We start from the raw sequence: 19,015 nt of genomic DNA, 5'->3' as shown, positions 1-19,015 counted from the left end.
GGAAGTATTTACACCATCAATATAAGCAAGCTCTACAAATCTGGGCTTTCCCTTTTCTTCCAAATCTAGTTGTTAAATGTATTATCAACATACCACTGGTCGGGATTCTGTTAATTACATTTTTCTTTTGTCAGTTAACTATCTTATAGGTTTTGCTAATAGACGCACCAGCAGAAGGATACTAAAAGGCAGGAGGAGGAAAGAAGGAATTCCTCCTTCTTGTCTGATCACTGTTATTTTCAGAATAGTAATAATAAATAATAAATAATAAATGCACTTCAGCCTGGAGGGAGTAGCTGGCTTCAGGGTTCAGCTTCTTTTGACACCCCCAGTACCATATTGGATTCCAAAGAGTAACAGTTTGAATTAGGGTGTAATGAGAAGATATGCCCGACTCCCATTCAGTTTTTCCACCTTTGAGGCACCCATTCAAGAAAAGACCCAGCCTATTTTGACAGTGTTTATCTAAACTGGATTCTATTTAATTCATAAGTTATATACTTATTATTCATTGTAACATATTTGATACATGCTATTGATCGAAGTCTCATGCTAAATATACTCAAGCCACATATTTTCCAACTATTCTTGGTCCTCACATGTTCCTCTCCCTTCTCTTCCTGAAACTACTTAAAATCACAGAATTATTCTATCTAGAGTTAATCACAAATAATAATCAACTCTTGACTTATTACTATCCTCATGTTTCAAATACAGTCCATGGATGGACACCTCTCCTTCATTTATATTGAAACAATATTTTTAAAGTAATTATAGCAGTTTATCAACACTGAGGGACTTATGGTAAATGTTTAATAACCATTTTTCCATCAGTGAATATTTTAAATTACTGATAATTGGATCACACACCCACACAGTGACATAATCACATCACTCTTATTATGAAGTCTAATACTGAAAGTTGGGCCAGATGGTTTTGTTTTGTTTTGTTTTGTTGTTTCCCCCCCCTTTTTTTTTTTAAAGATTTTATTTATTTATTCGACAGAGATAGAGACAGCCAGCGAGAGAGGGAANCCCCCTTCTTAAACTAAGTTTAATACTTGGGAGAGACTTGTATGCACTCTTACAGGACCCCATTTATTTGTTACACAACAATACAAAGTTAAAGTTAACAATGAACCTTTATTTTTGTTACATCTAATGCCTTGCTCATATAATACTGATCTAGAATTTATCATGCTATATTGTCTTTTGGTGTGTTTGTATATATAAAGCCAANGTTTCCCCCTTTTTAAACTAAGTTTAATACTTGGGAGAGACTTGTATGCACTCTTACAGGACCCCATTTATTTGTTACACAACAATACAAAGTTAAAGTTAACAATGAACCTTTATTTTTGTTACATCTAATGCCTTGCTCATATAATACTGATCTAGAATTTATCATGCTATATTGTCTTTTGGTGTGTTTGTATATATAAAGCCAATGAATGTAAGCAGAACTTTTTTTTTATATTGCTAACATTTAATTACATTCACTGATTCTTCAGTTAGAAGCACTAGCAGGGGGCGTCTGGGTGGCACAGCGGTTAAGCGTCTGCCTTCAGCTCAGGGCGTGATCCCGGCGTTATGGTATCAAGACCCACATCAGGCTCCTCTGCTATGAGCCTGCTTCTTCCTCTCCCACTCCCCCTGCTTGTGTTCCCTCTCTCACTGGCTGTCTCTNTGCTCATATAATACTGATCTAGAATTTATCATGCTATATTGTCTTTTGGTGTGTTTGCATATATAAAGCCAATGAATGTAAGCAGAACTTTTTTTTTTATATTGCTAACATTTAATTACATTCACTGATTATTCAGTTAGAAGCACTAGCAATAGTTGCTAAATTTCCATACTTTAAAAATGACTATGTTAAATACAGATAAAAGTTTCATGTTTTAAAGGAACTACTCTTAAATATAAATATATTCTTCACAGATAAAAAAATTTCCAGGGGCGCCTGGGTGGCACAGCGGTTAAGTGTCTGCCATCAGCTCAGGGCGTGATCCCGGCGTTATGGGATCGAGCCCCGTATCAGGCTCCTCCGCTATGAGCCTGCTTCTTCNTTTCCCACTCCCCCTGCTAGTGTTCCCTCTCTCACTGGCTGTCTCTATCTCTGTCAAATAAATAAATAAAATCTTTTAAAAAAAAATTCCAGCTTTCAACAATGTCTTGGACTTATAAACACACAATGGAATTCACTCTTGTTTTCCTCATACCCGATTTTATAGCATTTTTTTCCCAGCTCCTCAAATGTAGAGCTTTATTTATGTGAAGGAAGACTCAAGGTATTAGAATAATTTAGCATCCATTACTCTGCCTTCAAAAGGTTCTGAAACAAAACCACACCATATACACAAACACTGATGTAGCAAGGCACTGAGATTTTAACTCTTGAAGGAAAAAAATGGCTTGTTACCTACAGTTCGTGCAGATCAGGACAGGGCTGGTTAAGTGCCTATAGCTGACTTAAGAGGAGACTCTAACATCAAGAAGTTTTAATAATGTCTTCTCATGTATTATGTTAAGAATCATGTGGAGTGGCTGGGAAACGGTTTTAAACTACCCCAATTAAATAATCTAGTGACCTGATCTATTTGTATTTAGCCAAGATATCCAGAGATTTCCCAGACATATCAAGTTAACTTGGTCATACTTAATATTAGTCAGTAAAATGATGTATTCCTAGAAGTTTTTTTCTTAAAGATGTAAGGAAAAACTGGAATATTGTGAAGTTATATTGTGAAGTTATGTGTAGGCTTCTGTGGATTTTTTCCTTAATGTTTTTAAAATGAAAAACTATCCTTGAATTCATAAGGTAGCTTGATTTATTATTACTGGCATTTTAATCATTGGCACTTATTTTGCCTATTGCATGGATTTTTAAAGGAAAATTACATATATAAAGATTTTATTTATTTATCTATTTATTTAGAGAGAGCACAAGAAGGGGAAGGGGCAGAGGGAGAGGGAGCATCTCGAGCAGACTCCACGCTGAGTGTGGAGCCCCATGTGGGGCACCATCCCACGACCCTGAGATCACGACCTGAGACGAAATCAAGAGGTGGTCACTTAACCAACTGAGCCACGCAGGCACCCTGGAAAATTATATTTTTAAGGTAAATTATATATTCTATACTATGCATATAACCATACAGTAAAATTCACCCTTTTTGGTGTTGAGTTCTGCAAATTTCAACCAAAATGTGGTTGTGTAACACCACCACATTCAAAATCTTATGCTTCATGATCCCCTAAAAATCCCCTTATGTTTCTATGCAGAGTATCTACTCCACCTCAGGCTTCAGGTAATGTTTAATCAGTAATCTGTCCCTACAATTTTTCTTATTTCCGAATGTTACATAAATGGAATAATACATTATGCAAGTATCCAAGTCTGGCTTCTTTTACCTAATGTATTGAAGACTGATCCATGTTTGTTGCATATATCAATAGTTCATTTCCTTAAACTGATACACAACAGTTTATTGTGTGAATGTTAACAGTTTGTTTATTCATTTACCAGTTGGAAGNTATTGTGAAGTTATGTGTAGGCTTCTGTGGATTTTTTCCTTAATGTTTTTAAAATGAAAAACTATCCTAGAATTCATAAGGTAGCTTGATTTATTATTACTGGCATTTTAATCATTGGCACTTATTTTGCCTATTGCATGGATTTTTAAAGGAAAATTACATATATAAAGATTTTATTTATTTATCTATTTATTTAGAGAGAGCACAAGAAGGGGAAGGGGCAGAGGGAGAGGGAGCATCTCGAGCAGACTCCACGCTGAGTGTGGAGCCCCATGTGGGGCACCATCCCACGACCCTGAGATCACGACCTGAGACGAAATCAAGAGGTGGTCACTTAACCAACTGAGCCACGCAGGCACCCTGGAAAATTATATTTTTAAGGTAAATTATATATTCTATACTATGCATATAACCATACAGTAAAATTCACCCTTTTTGGTGTTGAGTTCTGCAAATTTCAACCAAAATGTGGTTGTGTAACACCACCACATTCAAAATCTTATGCTTCATGATCCCCTAAAAATCCCCTTATGTTTCTATGCAGAGTATCTACTCCACCTCAGGCTTCAGGTAATGTTTAATCAGTAATCTGTCCCTACAATTTTTCTTATTTCCGAATGTTACATAAATGGAATAATACATTATGCAAGTATCCAAGTCTGGCTTCTTTTACCTAATGTATTGAAGACTGATCCATGTTTGTTGCATATATCAATAGTTCATTTCCTTAAACTGATACACAACAGTTTATTGTGTGAATGTTAACAGTTTGTTTATTCATTTACCAGTTGGAAGAAATCTGTATTCTTTGCAGTTTGGGGCAAGTATGCATAATGTATCTCTAAACATCCGTGTATAGGATTTTTTGTGTGAACTTAAGTATTCTTTTCAGTTGGGATAATACTTAGGAGTAGAACTCCTGGTTGAGTGATAATTGTAGGTTTAGCTTCATAAGAAATTGCTAAACTCTTTTCCAAGTAGCTGTGAAATATGATGCAGTCATTGAAATACTGACATATAACTACTGACATGAAGAGATGATCACAGAATCTTTTCAGTGAAACTTTTTAAAAAAATAACTGTAAATCTGTATGCAGTTGTAACAGCTATTATAGAGAGATCCCACATATCCTTTAACTAATCTCTACCAGTAGTAACATCCTGCAACACTGTAGTCCTATGTATTATCCAGAATACTGACATTGATATAATCAAGATACACAACAGTTTCATCATCACATGGATTCCTGCTGTTGCCCTTTTAAAGTCATACCTAGTTCCTCCTTCCACTTCCAAATCCTGGCAACCACTAATCCATTTTCCATTTCTACATTTTATCATTTCAAAATAAAGTATTATATAAATTAAATCATTTAATATGTAACCTTTGGGATTTTTTTTTTTTTTAAGTCAGCATAATTCTTTCAGGATTCATCCAAGTCAATGTATTAATAGTTTTTGTGTAAAATATCAAGTTATAAAATGCTATTCATAATTAATTCCATTTTCTATAACTTGATTATATACTTACAAATATGTATTTTAGAGCAAATGATAATAGTGCATAGGAGTAATGACAGAAAGTAGGAGTGCTTATATTCTTTTATTATACTCCTCATGCTTATGATTATGTGCATGACCTACACAATGAAAAAATATAAATATAAAACGAGGAGGGCAAGGGGAGTTTCAAGGGAGATGTTTAGCTCCATGTGGTTGATGAGTGGTTAGCACAGTAGGCTTCCTTGGTTTTCATTTTCAGATAAAAAGAAAATATATTTGTTCTTTTGAAGTAGAAAACACCTTTATGTCACTAAATTCTAAAAGGAATATGTCATACAAATCCTGATACAGGGGAAATTAAACTATCAATGCACAATGTGTTTAACAGAGATTTAGCAAAAGACGCAAAACGTTCTTGACACATTTTTTTTTCAATTCTCTAGGAACTCCAAGGGACTAACATTAAATTATAAATTGGCACAGTCTTAGCTAGATTCTTAGGATTATTTTCTCCCAACTATTGCTCGTCTTTTGGATGTTTCCTAAACCTACCCTTTAGTTATAAGAAAGAATGAGAGAAAGTGAGTAGTCTAGCCCGAATTTGAAAAATAGGCCAACAGATCTAATGAAAAGGTTTCTATAAAGCAAACTGATTGGCAGCATCATATTTAAATAACATATTGACTTGTCCTCCTCCTAATTTGATTTGATAATTGAAGTTAATTAAAATTGGGGGCGCCTGGATGGCTCCATCAGTTCAGGTCATGATCTCAGGGTCCTAGGATTGAGTCTTGCATCATGCTCCTTGCTCAGCAGGAGCCTGCTTCTCCCTCTGCCTCCTGCTCCCCCTGCTTGTGCTCTCTCTCTCTGGTAAATAAATAAATAAAATCTTTTTTTTTTAAGAAATTAATGAAAATTGGTTTGACACTGTTTTTTATTTCTTAAATACAGTATCAGAAAATATTATTGTAATTATACCCTATTCTGATCACAAATTTTTTTAGGAAGAATGAAAATGCTGGAATTTCTTGCTGCTATTGACCACATGATTTTTCTGGGAAATTATAAAAACAATTTCATTTTCTTACCAGAAATTCTTTTTTTTCTTCTAATAATTCACTACTAAGACTTAATAGTGGATGTCATAACTGTGCTAGGTGCACTGTCAACAGCAAGAAAGCTACCAGATGCCCCTTATGGCATCTGAGTGTAGAGGTCTCATTCTTAGTAAATGCCTAAAGAATGAAGCAATGGGGGTGCCTGGGTGGCTCTGTCAGTTAAGCGTCGGACTCTTGGTTTTTGCTCAGGTCATGATCTCAGGGTCATAAGATCGACCCCACAACAGGCTCTGCGCTCAGTGGGGAGGTCTGCTTAAAGATTTGCCCCCCTGCTCCTCCCCCCACTCATGGGCTTGCTCACGCTCTTGCTTAAATAAATAAATAAATCTTAAAAAAAAAGAATGAAGCAATGGTAGGGCTGGATTTAAATCGTCTAAATATCTAGAAGAGCTGCACTTATAATAACAGAAAGCTGCCTAGTTATTACATTCTGAGATAAGCATTCCTAATAAAGGATTATGAAGCAATGTTAAAAAAATAAGTTATATTTGAAAATGTCATCAAAGAGAATTAAAAATATTTTCAGTGAATAATTGCTAAGTAGATTTTTAGCTATGCAGGCTCAGTAGCACTGTATAATTAGCTAACTTTATTAGCCACCAAACATCTAAATGCAAAAGAATATGTTAGCTACCAAAACAAAAGAGTGGAAAGTTAGTGAATACATCGCATGGACAATTATAAAATTGGTTCTTACAAATGCCACACATAGATAGATGTAAACTCATTGTTACCCAATATGTGTTTACACTAGATTATATAGTCTGTCTCATTCCTAAACTGTGTTTAGGACAGCATTGTTAGGCAGAAATCAAGTACCAGAAACTATGCTCAATACAGAAAAACGTTTTCTCAGATTTAAAACCATGTCTTTCCCAGATGCAACATAAACTGTCATTCACCAAAAATTATAAAGCAAATCTTGTGTCCTAAAGGAGAAAATCTAGTAACAGTAACTTTCATGTCCAATATAAACAGACATTTCAACCATAACTCTTACTAAGTTAAATTTGTACCCAACACTCCACAGCATGACATTTGCATAAAACTCCTATAATTTGCTGAGGAATCTGGACGTGGCTTATTCCGTTCCAGTTTCTTCATAGAGCAACTTGGAGTTGTTTACTGTAGATGGTTCAACCTTCAGCTCAACTCCCTCTCTCCATTCCAAGTTGAACAAAATGCAAAGGTAAAGAAAGAAAGAATATGCAGTGGGTTGGACAGTGTCCCCCCAAAATTCATGTCCATTTGGTACCTCAGAATGTGATTTTACTTGGAAATGGGGTCTTTGCAGATATAATTAGCTAAATTAAGATGAGGTCATACTGGGTTATGTGGGTCCTAAGTGCACTGACTGGTACCCTTATAAGAAGAGAAGACACACAGAAAGACACAGGGGGAAGAAAGCAGATGATGATGGAAGCAGAGATTCCATCAGTAATACAGCTACAAGCTAAGGAACACCCAGGGCTGCTGGCAACCGTTAAAAGCTAAGAGACAGGCAGGGAACACATTCTCTTTCAGTGCCTCCAGAAGGAACTGACCTTGCTCATACCTAGTGACAGAATACATGTCTGTTGTTTAAAGCTACTCAGTTTATGGTAATGTGTTATACTAGCCCTAGGAACTAATCCAGACGGTAAAAGAATCAACCTGTGCAAAACTGAACTGGTCAGAGAGAATCACAATTTCCTTTGTTCACCTAATTCCCATTTCCTGACACTACCTATCTTCTACTTCTTTTTTAAAAATATTTTATTTATTTGACAGAGAGAGAGAGCACAGCAGGGGGAGCAGCAGGCAGAAGGAGAAGCAGGCTCCCCGCTGAGGGACTCGATCCCAGGACCCTGAGATTATGACCTGAGCCAGGGCAGATGCTTAACTGACTGAGCCACCCAGGCGACCCCCCCCTCACCTTCTACTTAAGAACCTTATCCTGTTATTCTGACTTTAATTGTTCAAAGTCTCCTTCTGTGTCTCAACAGTGGGTACGTAAAGCTCCTAAATTCATTCTCCTTCCCTCACTGTACCAGGACGTCTATTTCTTCAGTGCAACGCACGAGTCTCCTCTTTAAATTATATTTATATTTTACCTATGACCAAAGTGGGGAAAAAACCATAATGTAACTTCCAGGGGAGACACACGCTGCTCTATTTTTTTATTTAAAAAAGTGAATACTACTACATAGGCAGTTTTTTATTCTAATTTTAAATTAATCTATATGAACATTCTATCATTTGATAAAAACTGATCATAGGGCTATTAATGGCCACATATTTCATCCCATAGGTGCACCACAGTTTAACTATTCAGTTAATATGGGGATATTAGGCCGCTATCTTTTTTGTGCAGTGTAAATGATGATGTAATGACCAACTTCACCCATCAATCTTTGAGCCCCTAGCTGATATTTTCCTCAGTATACAATTCTAAAAGTTGCATTTCAAAGGGTATGAAGGATTTTAAGGCACTTGATCTGTGTTGCCAAACTCTGCTTGAGAAACGCTGCACCAAGCAGAATCCTCTCTCTGCCATTATCTACGCCTCCTCACCACAGAGAATGCAGCGTAGTAATATTTATTAATGAGACACATTAATATATGAGTGATGTTTTCCTGGTGCTGACAATCCAGTTTTCTTTTTTTTTTTCTTTATCAATTTGGCCAGAAGTTTGTCAACTTCAGGAATCCTTTTAAAGAACAAATTTTGCCTTTGTTGATTTTCTTTCTCTTTTCCATTTTCTCCATCATTTACTTTCACTCTAATTTGTATTATTTCCTTTATCTACTTACTTGGTTATTATTTAATAATGCTTTTCTTTTTTATTTCTTAAGATGGAAGCTTATGTCACTGAAGCATAAAAATCATTTCTAATATATTAATTTAAAGGTATATATTTTCCTCTCAGCACTGCTTTAACTAAATCCCACAAAATTTGATATGTCTTATTTTCATTATCATTTAGGTTAAAATATTTTCTTAATTTCATTGTAATTTCATTTTGAACCATGGATTACTTAGAAGGGTACTGTCTAATTTTCAAATATTTGAGGATTTTCTAGGCATCTCATTTTTATTTAGTTTAATTTAATACTGCTATGGTTAGACAATATACTGTTCATGATTCTGATCCTTTGAAATTTCCTGAGACTTATTTAATTGTCCAGCACAAATTCTATCTCAATAAATCTTCCATATACAATGATCTCCAATCTCCTCTGCTACAATAAGAAGGAAACCATTTATTGGCCATAACTAGCATAGAACCTTCTAGTTCCCATCCTTAATTTTGCTTAATTTCCATTTTACAACAAAAATGAGAAAATCGATCCAGTGATCCTGCTGCATAGTCTTAACAGAGCATTTTCTGTATTATAAATAAACATTTTATAGACTATAAGAAGACCGAACAAAATATGCCTTAGCATTTAAAGTAGGAATTTTGTATTTATTTTTGTTTTTCAAAAAAAATGCTGTTTGGCTAATATACCTCATGGTAAGAGCCTGCGTCTTTGAGGTTTCTTTTCAAAATACATATGGATTTTTTAATGACAAGTTTCTACTTGGTTTAGTTGTCCAAAATAAAGTAGCTCAGAGTGACTTGGATTATGAGATAGTTCTTGGAAATCAGATTTATATCAGGAAAGGTTACTTAAGAATTATTTCCACACTAGCTCAATTTTTATTACAGTTATTACTTCAAGATTATGGTATTTGGACCTGATGTATTTTTACTGCAATTGGTAGCTGTTAAGTTGGCCTTTTTTTTTTTNCCTTTTTTTTTTTTTTTTTTTTTTTTTTTTTACGTGTTCTGCCACTATGTATCTGTGGTAGGCAGAGTACTTGCATAATGAGTCTTTTATAAGAAGCAAGGCGGAGCATTTTCCTGTTGTACCTCAAGGTAAGATGGCTGGTATATTATGAAAATATATATATATATTTGAGAAAACTAATGACAGTCACATAAAACATAATGACAATAATATAAGCTGTGTTCTTAGAATATCAAATTATATAGATGTGGTTGGTGAATAAGGCTACTAATTGCATATTAAATAGCAAAAAGACTGGACTAGAAGTCCTTACAGTCTATTTACCAGTCGATGACATACCTGAACAAAAAAGATTACCCATGTCAATTTTACAGGTTATATCCTGCCTGGGAAAAAGGATTAATAAATACATCTCTACCAGGGGATTCTGGTTATGTGAATAATATGTCTGAAACCACCCAGCAAAACTCCAAGGCAGCAACAAGTATAAATTATTTGCACCATCCAGATGCCATTCCTGCAGAAAATTTAAGGGAAGAGCTCTGTTCTATTTCCCCCCCCCCCAAAATTCTTCTCATAGGGAATACACTTTGTTCTTAATTTCCAATTCATTTCTCCTAAGGCCCCCAAGGGAAATTAATGTCACTATTTTATTTTTATAGATGGTGGGAAAAAGAATTGACCAGATTAACTGATTCTTAAGGGTCCAGCAACAGATCCAGTGGGAACGGCTGAATGGGAGAAAAAAGGAGCAGTCACCTAGGATGGCAGTCTTTGAAAAGTGCTAAATGAGGCACTGGGGAGGAGCAGAGCAAGAACCATGCAAAGGCTTTTAGTTCAATCTCTGCATGGGTTCATTTGCAGCGTTCCCTTCTATGCCTACAGTCTATACCTTAACTTAAGCTAGTTATTCCCAAATCCACTTGGGAAGTAAAACACAGAGCAAAAAATCTAGCAAAGTGACTCAACAGACGTATAGTACTTTGCCAGTAGCATGTCTCCATGAAGAAGAGAGCGAAAAATAAAGTAATAAGAAAGCCACTGAACCTTGAGATCAGCTACTCTCCCTGCGGCTCGAATCTTAGTTTTCCTATTTACAGGCGGGTATTATAAGCAGTATTTCATCCTTATCTCTAAAATAATACCTACTTCAAAGACGTATGAAAAATTAATAATAGTTTAAATAAATCTCGTTACACATTTCACTGAACTGAATAAACATCAATAGTCATTTCTGTTATTTTGACCAGTAAGGGTGCCAGTCATCTCCACAAGCATACAGAAGGCCTCTTATCTGAAACACTTACCCCCTGCTGTCATGAACGGGCGGGGGGAATGCCAGCTTTTGCATACCACTCCATTTCTCACTGCTGCAACTTGTCAGGTCCCAGGACTTCAATGACAAGAGTAACACTAAAGAAAAACATTCTGGACTGTCCCACACTGCCACCAATAATCCAAAGCTTAGCTAAGCCTGACTGTGTGCTCTGGATCACCTTACAGAAAAGAGTAACCACAATTAGGACTATCATTTTGCACAGGGTAATTCTGATAATTCAGTCACCTAGGTGATGTCACGTGAGTTCACGGCATTTCTGTAGCTATTGTAATCCAAACTCCACAGTGTTTCTAGTTGGGGGGGGGCGGGGAATGACAGCTTTAATTTAATTAGATTTACTTTCAAATGTATCTGTGAGATTCAGTTTGTCATTATTCTCTCAAAAATAAGATAATCTCCATAGCACAATGCTATGATTTTCTTGTTTGGTGAGGAACAAATATGACAGCTTGGGCTTTTGATTCTTTCCCACATGCTCTCTGATTTCAATGTGAACATTTGAGATGAATAAAAATGAAAAAAATGCATTTAATGTTCCCATAACTGCCTGTCATATGCAGAACTGTATAAGCAAATAATAAATAATGTCCTTTGATATACAGGTGTTTGTTTTCATTCTATACACAAATGAGAAACAGATGACATAAAACTAAAAAAAAAAAAAAAACCACCCAAAACAAAAACTAAGACATGGGAGCAGATGTTACCTAAAGGCCTTCAATTCTAAACCAATTTCTCATTTAAATTTTACTTTCTTTATAGACTTCACCATCAGGAAAATGACCTGCAAATGCCCAAGTCAGCAGATTTCTCTCTGGGGAATCTCATTTACATCCTTTTTATTGGCTCTTGGGTACATTTTGGTACTTGTGACAGTTTATTTCCTTGTTTTAATTATTTTTTATTAGAGCATTGTGATGTAATGTGCTTTGGGCTGTTTCTAAGTTGCAAGATGTTCATTTGCAACATAATTGAACTCATATTTTTCTCTGTCCCCTGAGCAAAGGTTAGACTTCGAAATTTTGCATATTATAGCACTTCTCCTGATTGCCTCACAAATTGAATATATACAATTATGTGTATTTCAAAATATGGCAATAAAAATTATATAAATATTTCACAGGACACGTTGTGAAGTAAAATTTGTGCTTTCCTCCTAAATACACTCATTTGGTGTGTACTATGGTGAATCTCTCCCATTCCTAATAGAAGAGAAAACAGAAAAAAAAAGAATCATAAAAGAAATTAATTGGAAATGGGCTGAAGAAGGCAGAGAATAAGTTCTGACTATACAGTTTACTAGCCTGTGGTCTGGGGCAAGTTCTTAAACTCACTAAGCCTAAATTACCTCATATGAAACAGAAATAACACATCATTTTGAGAAATCAAAAAAATTCGTGTATGTGAAATTCTTTTGTATTTTAAAGCATTGTTCACATATGTGTGATTGTTTGCTAGACATCTTCAAAGACTGTACCAAATGTGGGATGTCAACAAAGACCCAAAAATTTTCTTTTTGTAACTTTTGCCTGATAATTCATGTAAAGTGCCCTTGAAAATGTCCTCTATTCCAGAAGTTTCCAAAATGTCATGCACATGCACCATCAGATGCTGCGTTCAGTAGGTCTCGGATGGGGCCCATGAGTCAGGTTTCCTCAGAGTATGAGCCAGGAGGCGTGCCTGCCCTTGAACCACTGTCCCCAGTCCACGGCAGTGAGATAAGGAGCTTGTACCAGGATGGGAATCAACACAATGATTCCTTCATTAAGAAAGTCTAGTTATGAAAACATGTCAGCTGTACAAAACAGTATTTGGTGATGCAGTTAATTTCCATCTGCCTGAAACTCCTTATCCCAGCGTGAAGTGGGAAACAATCAGTTCCGTCAGGCACTTTGCGCAGCACTGCTTTCGACTGATAGGGGAGAAAAACATTTAAAATGTCATTTTATTTTTCATTTGTTGTAAAATTGTGTCAATCTGAAGATTCTAAAGCAAGGTGCTTTGGGGAAAAGCACATTTATCTTAATGGTTAATCAGCAAAATGTTGGACTCTCAGATCTGAGCCAAAAATTCCTGTTCTGCCATTTATAAAGAGGATGATTTTTAGGCAAATTATGCAACTTCTCTAAACCTCAGTATTCTCAACTACAAAGTGGGGATAATAACACCTATCTCATATATCTCATTAATTTACCCCTTCAACGAACATGTAGAGTTCTAGATAATGGAGTCGTGGAAGTGAATAAGACGAAATTCTTACTCTTACCTGATGCCATGGTTAAATGAGATAATAAATATTTAAAACTTAGTAATTTTTCCTTTCCTATCCTCATTTTTCTCTTTCCCAGATCACGGAGCCAAACTCCTGATTAAATATGATATGGTGAATTATGCTGATTTTTGGTACTATTATAGAAACAAAATCTGAGATAATAAAACAACATCTGATAGGCAGTACTGTATTAACTCATATTTCTTGAGGTCAAGCTGACCAGAATCTAAAACCCAGCTTTAACAGCCTCTAAACAAGGCAAATTACATTAACCTCCCAAGCTTCAATTTTTGCCTCTAAATGCAGTGATGGTAAGTGCTATTTCCCAGTACTATCAAGGAAATTCACTGAAATGTAAAGCACTCAAAAAACTGTAGCTCTTTTATTATCAAGGGCCAATTCTGGATTAGATAGACCATTCAAAGTTGGCTGACGTGGACTGTTGCAACTCTTTTGCTCCTCGAAAAATAGGACTATAGGTGATTTCCAATATATTTCTAATGCATACTTCAGACCATGACATTAATAGTTATTCAACATCTGTCAAAGAAAAAGAAGGGAAGAAAGCAGAGGAAGATGGAAGGAAGGGACAGAAAGTAAATACAGGATGACAGAGGCCGAGGATCCCATCACATAATACCATCAATGCTACCAGGCTGACATCAGCTTATTGTACTGAAATTCCTACAGTCAACACAAAATGTACCTCTCCTTTCTACTAGCCTACCCTAACATGGGGAATGACTGATAAACCAGCAGTACATGTAGGCCTAGGAATATGCAGTGCTCTACCACTAGTATCATTTTTCTCTGTCATTTATCCTATGGGCAAAGGGGGATTGAAGTTAAAATCACCTTAAGTCTGTGAACCATCGCATGGTGCCTAAATGATTACCTAGCTCTGGACAGTGATTTCCTAAAAGCATAGAAAGAAAAGAAAAGAAAAGAGGAGAGGAGAGGAGGAGAGGAGAGAATAGGAGAAAGAAGAGAAGAGAAGAGGAGAGGAGAGGAGAGGAGAGGAGAGGAGAGGAGAGGAGAGGAGAAGAGAAGAGAAGAGAAGAGAAGAGAAGAAGAGAAAAGGAAGGAAGGAAAGAAGGAAGGAAGGAAAAAAGAAGGAAAGAAGGAAGAGAAAGAAAGAAAGACAGAAGCAAAAAAAAAGAAAAAGAATCTCTTATCTTAAGGCTACAACTTTGTTCTTCTTTGTAAAATCAGACAACTAATAGTATTCTCTATGTTAGGGAATTGTAAAGACACTAAAGTTTTCAAACAGTTTATGATACCTTTCTTAAAAACATCTGAATTTAAAATATCAAAACTTCTCCCAATATCCCATTTTGATGTGTACTCACACAGAGAAGAACTTTTCTTATGAAAACTTAGGACCAACCAACATATCCATGCCTTAAAGTAAGATAAGCCTACTTTATTGCCTGGTCTGGTCTTCTGTAGACACAAAATATAGGTAAGCCTCCCATTTATTAAGGCCACATAGAGCTGAATTGTAAAGTAAGATTAGAATGATCAGCATGCCCTTCTATCACTTAGTTTACCCACTTCTTGCCTCCATTTAGGAGCCTATTGCTTTCAAGACCTGTCTGAAGGCCCTCAGTGGTCCTGGTGTCCTCCTACCGCACCCTTGTATACACATATCTGTCACATGCTCCTTCCCATGAAAGTGCTACACACTCTGGAAAACTTCCCCTTTGGATCCATCACATTCCCCCCAATTTTACCACTCAAAATAACAAAAAATAAATCTGGAAATGCCAAAGCTCTATGAAATAAGAGATTTGTATTTTAACCAAACTATTCTTGAAATCTTTCAAAATCTTAAGAGGTATGAGCTGCTTTACCATGATGACCATTATTGCCAAATACACAACTAGCCCTAATTTCTGGTTTGTTTCAAAATGATACTAAAAGACAGAATGCGGTAAATTCCATAAGGAAATCTAAACTTAATGCTATCGAAGCTGAACAGAGAAAGGTTATTCCTGACTAGAATAATCAGGGAAGAATTCTTAGAAGAGTTAATATATGTGCAGGACATTAAAGAGTGAGCAGGACTGCTATGAACTGAAACATAATCAAGAGGTCATCGTTACATTGCTTTTATCAATATATAAAGCAGTTATGTTTAAAGTTTATAAGATTGGATTTGTGATGAATGAGAACCTGTACAAATATATTTTGCGATCATGTAGTCCCTCAAAGTAAAAAGTGCAATACATACTTTGTAAATTCATTATGAAAAAGATTTAAATGAAATATAGACCTTTCAACAAACTCGGGTTATTTACATACGGCCTCAGATAAGGGGAAAGGAAAGACAAGTGGTGAGGAGGAAGATTTAAAATTATTCTAGATCATTAAACCCTAATGCAAAATTTGAGAAAATGTAGTTTAGCACAACATTTATTTATAAAATTAGATATATTTAGAAGAGGATGGGGGAAACGCAGTGGAAGCTATTGCTGTGAGTATTGATTTTATCTGTCTTCTAACACTGCAGGCAAATTACAGCTCTTGGAAACCTGATTGTCCTCTGTTAAACACTATAATTTCTAATATAATCGGCCAATAAATAACAACATAAATTAATTGCTGTATTTAAATACTAATGAGATTCATTTCTATTGAGCTTTGGCATATTTCACACACGCATTAATGTGCCTCAAATCAAGGGAATAAACCAAACCGCAGCAACCTTGTGGACATTTTTAGCTTGTAAAGAGCACATCTTTGTGGTGATATTTAAATAAGCCTACTTTATATGGAAATTTGGGTGTGTTCAAGCCACTGAGTATATTTTTATTCAGTGAGGTTTTTTTATAGTTGGGTTGCTCATTAGGCTGTGATTAATGTCATGCTTATTTTTATATGCAGTCAGAAAACTAACATTTACATGGAATAAGAAAAAAGAAGAGCAGCAAAAAAAGGAGATAGAAAGAGCTAACAAAGCAAAGCTACCAACAAAGTCATCAGTACAGAATTGCTTTAAGCTCCTCTGTCAGGAAGGAACAAAAAATTATTCAACAATCGTATTTATGACTGAGAAAATAAATAGTCATGCTAATCTCAAATACTGTCGTTCTGGTAAATCTTGGGGTCTGCATACAGAAGGTGAGTATGAATCTACTTATTTTACACTGGCTATTTCTATTATAATTTTTTGCAGACTCTTTCTTAAGAAAAATCAGAAAGTAGAAACTCATCACCATATGTAACTTGATTTATTGCTCCATTAAATAAGAGCTGTCAAAAGACTGTACCGAACAAAATTTTAAGCCTTCTTTTCCAAAAGAAAGCCAGGGAGAGGACTTAGAATACATTAAAATGGATTCAATTATCATATAAGAAAAACTCTGGTCTACTAATGGATTTCCATGCCTCCTATTTCACATTCAAATATATCTCCAATTTGTTATTTAAGTATTTGCATTCTTACTTTATTTACAAAATATTTACTGGTATTCCTACTGACCAAAAGTACAACATAAGTGTAACTGGAGGCCAAAAACACATCTTTTCAAGGTCAAACACTAAGTTATGAGCTACTGAGGCAAGATAAAATTTCGCTTTATCTAAGTCACCTATTGCAATGTATTCATTGAGTTATTAGACAGGCATTTATAATAGCGATGAAAGACTCAGATCTGATATTTGTAGGGAGTGTTGGTGTTCTCTAGTAGTCCAAAATTTTTCTTTCTTTTGAATAGAAAGTTATTCTTTTTCTTTATTGTATTCTTTTGTTTATTTTACTTGTATTCTTTTGAATAGAAAGGATTCTTTCTTTAGAATAATTGATAAATTGTGCGTCAGAGTTGGCTTGAACACTCCCAATGAAAGGAAACCAGGGAACACCCATAAACTACCAAAGAGCAAATTTCTACCTATCAATCCTAATTTTTATCTGGGGCAGAAAAAAACCCAAGCAAACAAAAAGAAAAAGTTTATTACTTCTAGATAATGAATCTTCAACTATGTAAAGACTCCTTGATAAGATCTTAGAGAATGATATTTACAGATTCAACAGAACATGTGTGGAGATGATATATTCAGGTCCTACTGAAGTGTTTAATAAGGTTGGCAATGAGAAAGAATGCAGTTAATGCGGCTGATCCAGACCTTCATACAATCAATCTATTCAGTAAGTGCTAGCCGTCTACAGGTATTGCTTAAGACATGAGCACCCGGAGTAAATGAGATGCACCCTTTGTTCTCATGGAGCTTTTGGCAGGAAAGGGAGATATTTCACAAATAATTACCCTTAGGATATGTACAGTCAAGAATATTATTGCCACTAGCTTTCTCAATGACTACAATAAAATCCAAATTTCTTCCCATGTCCAGCCTCATCTTGTATGATGTTCCACCCTCTTGCAGCAGCGACCTCTTTTTATTGCTTGAGCATGCAAAAGCACTTTCTCACTTGAGGAATTAAGAAGTACAAGTCACTTCACCTTCTTAGAATGTTCTGTCCCATGATATTCATATGAAAGTTTGGGTCCTTTTCATGTTCCAGTCTCAGCTTAAAAGAGGTTCTGTCCAACCACCTTTCTAAAAGTAAATCACTGCTTAAATTACCTTCTTCTGGGGCAACCTATTTCCTACATAATAATTATCTGAAGTCTGTAACTATTTTTAAAAATTAGATTCTTGTTTATTTTCCCCAAACCAGGATTTAATGCTTCATTCAAAAATATTTATAATGCATACCACGCACTGTCTTGGCCTTGGGATATAACAATAAACAAAACAGACTTAAGTTTTTAGCATTCTTGGTGTCTATATTTTGGAAGGGGAAAACAGTAAACAAATGGAAAAATTCAATGTACGATATGTCAAGAAGGAGAGAAAGAGAAGTACATGGAAGTGGAGTACCATTCTAGATAGGGTGGCCAGTGAAGACCTCTTTGGTTAGATGAAATCTGCATCCATGAAGTCAATGAGGGAAGAAATCCTGTCTGTACACTGCTACTCCCATGCCCAGCACAGTAGCTGGTCAAGAGTACTCAACAAATGTTTGATAATTGAGTGAATGAGTGAATTAATTTTTTAAATTATGTTTCCAAGCACATAGTGGACTATACCCTTGTATGAATCTCCCATCAGAGACAATGGAGGAGAAAAGCCGGCAGACAGGAAAACTCAATAATCAGCTATTGCATCAATACAGAAGATGATTATGACCTATATTGTGGAACGACGGTAGGGATGGGAAGTAAAATGAAGGAACACAATGACAGAGTAAACGCTGAGAGAAAGGATAAGAAGAAGGAGAAAGCAGTGACACTAATCTTCTCGCTTAAAAGACTACACAGATGGTAGTACTGGTCACTTATTTGGGAAACACAGAAAAAGTGTATGAAGAAGGAAAGCTGGCAAGTTTGGCTTTAGACATATTAATTTTGCAATATCTTGGAGTATCTAAGTAAATATTTTATTATAGGATCCAAGCTACAAATAAGA

Source organism: Ailuropoda melanoleuca, chromosome 4 (genome assembly GCF_002007445.2).
Source record: "Ailuropoda melanoleuca isolate Jingjing chromosome 4, ASM200744v2, whole genome shotgun sequence".
In the NCBI taxonomy this organism is placed as follows: Eukaryota; Metazoa; Chordata; class Mammalia; order Carnivora; family Ursidae; genus Ailuropoda; species Ailuropoda melanoleuca.
This window is presented reverse-complemented; position numbering follows the sequence as displayed.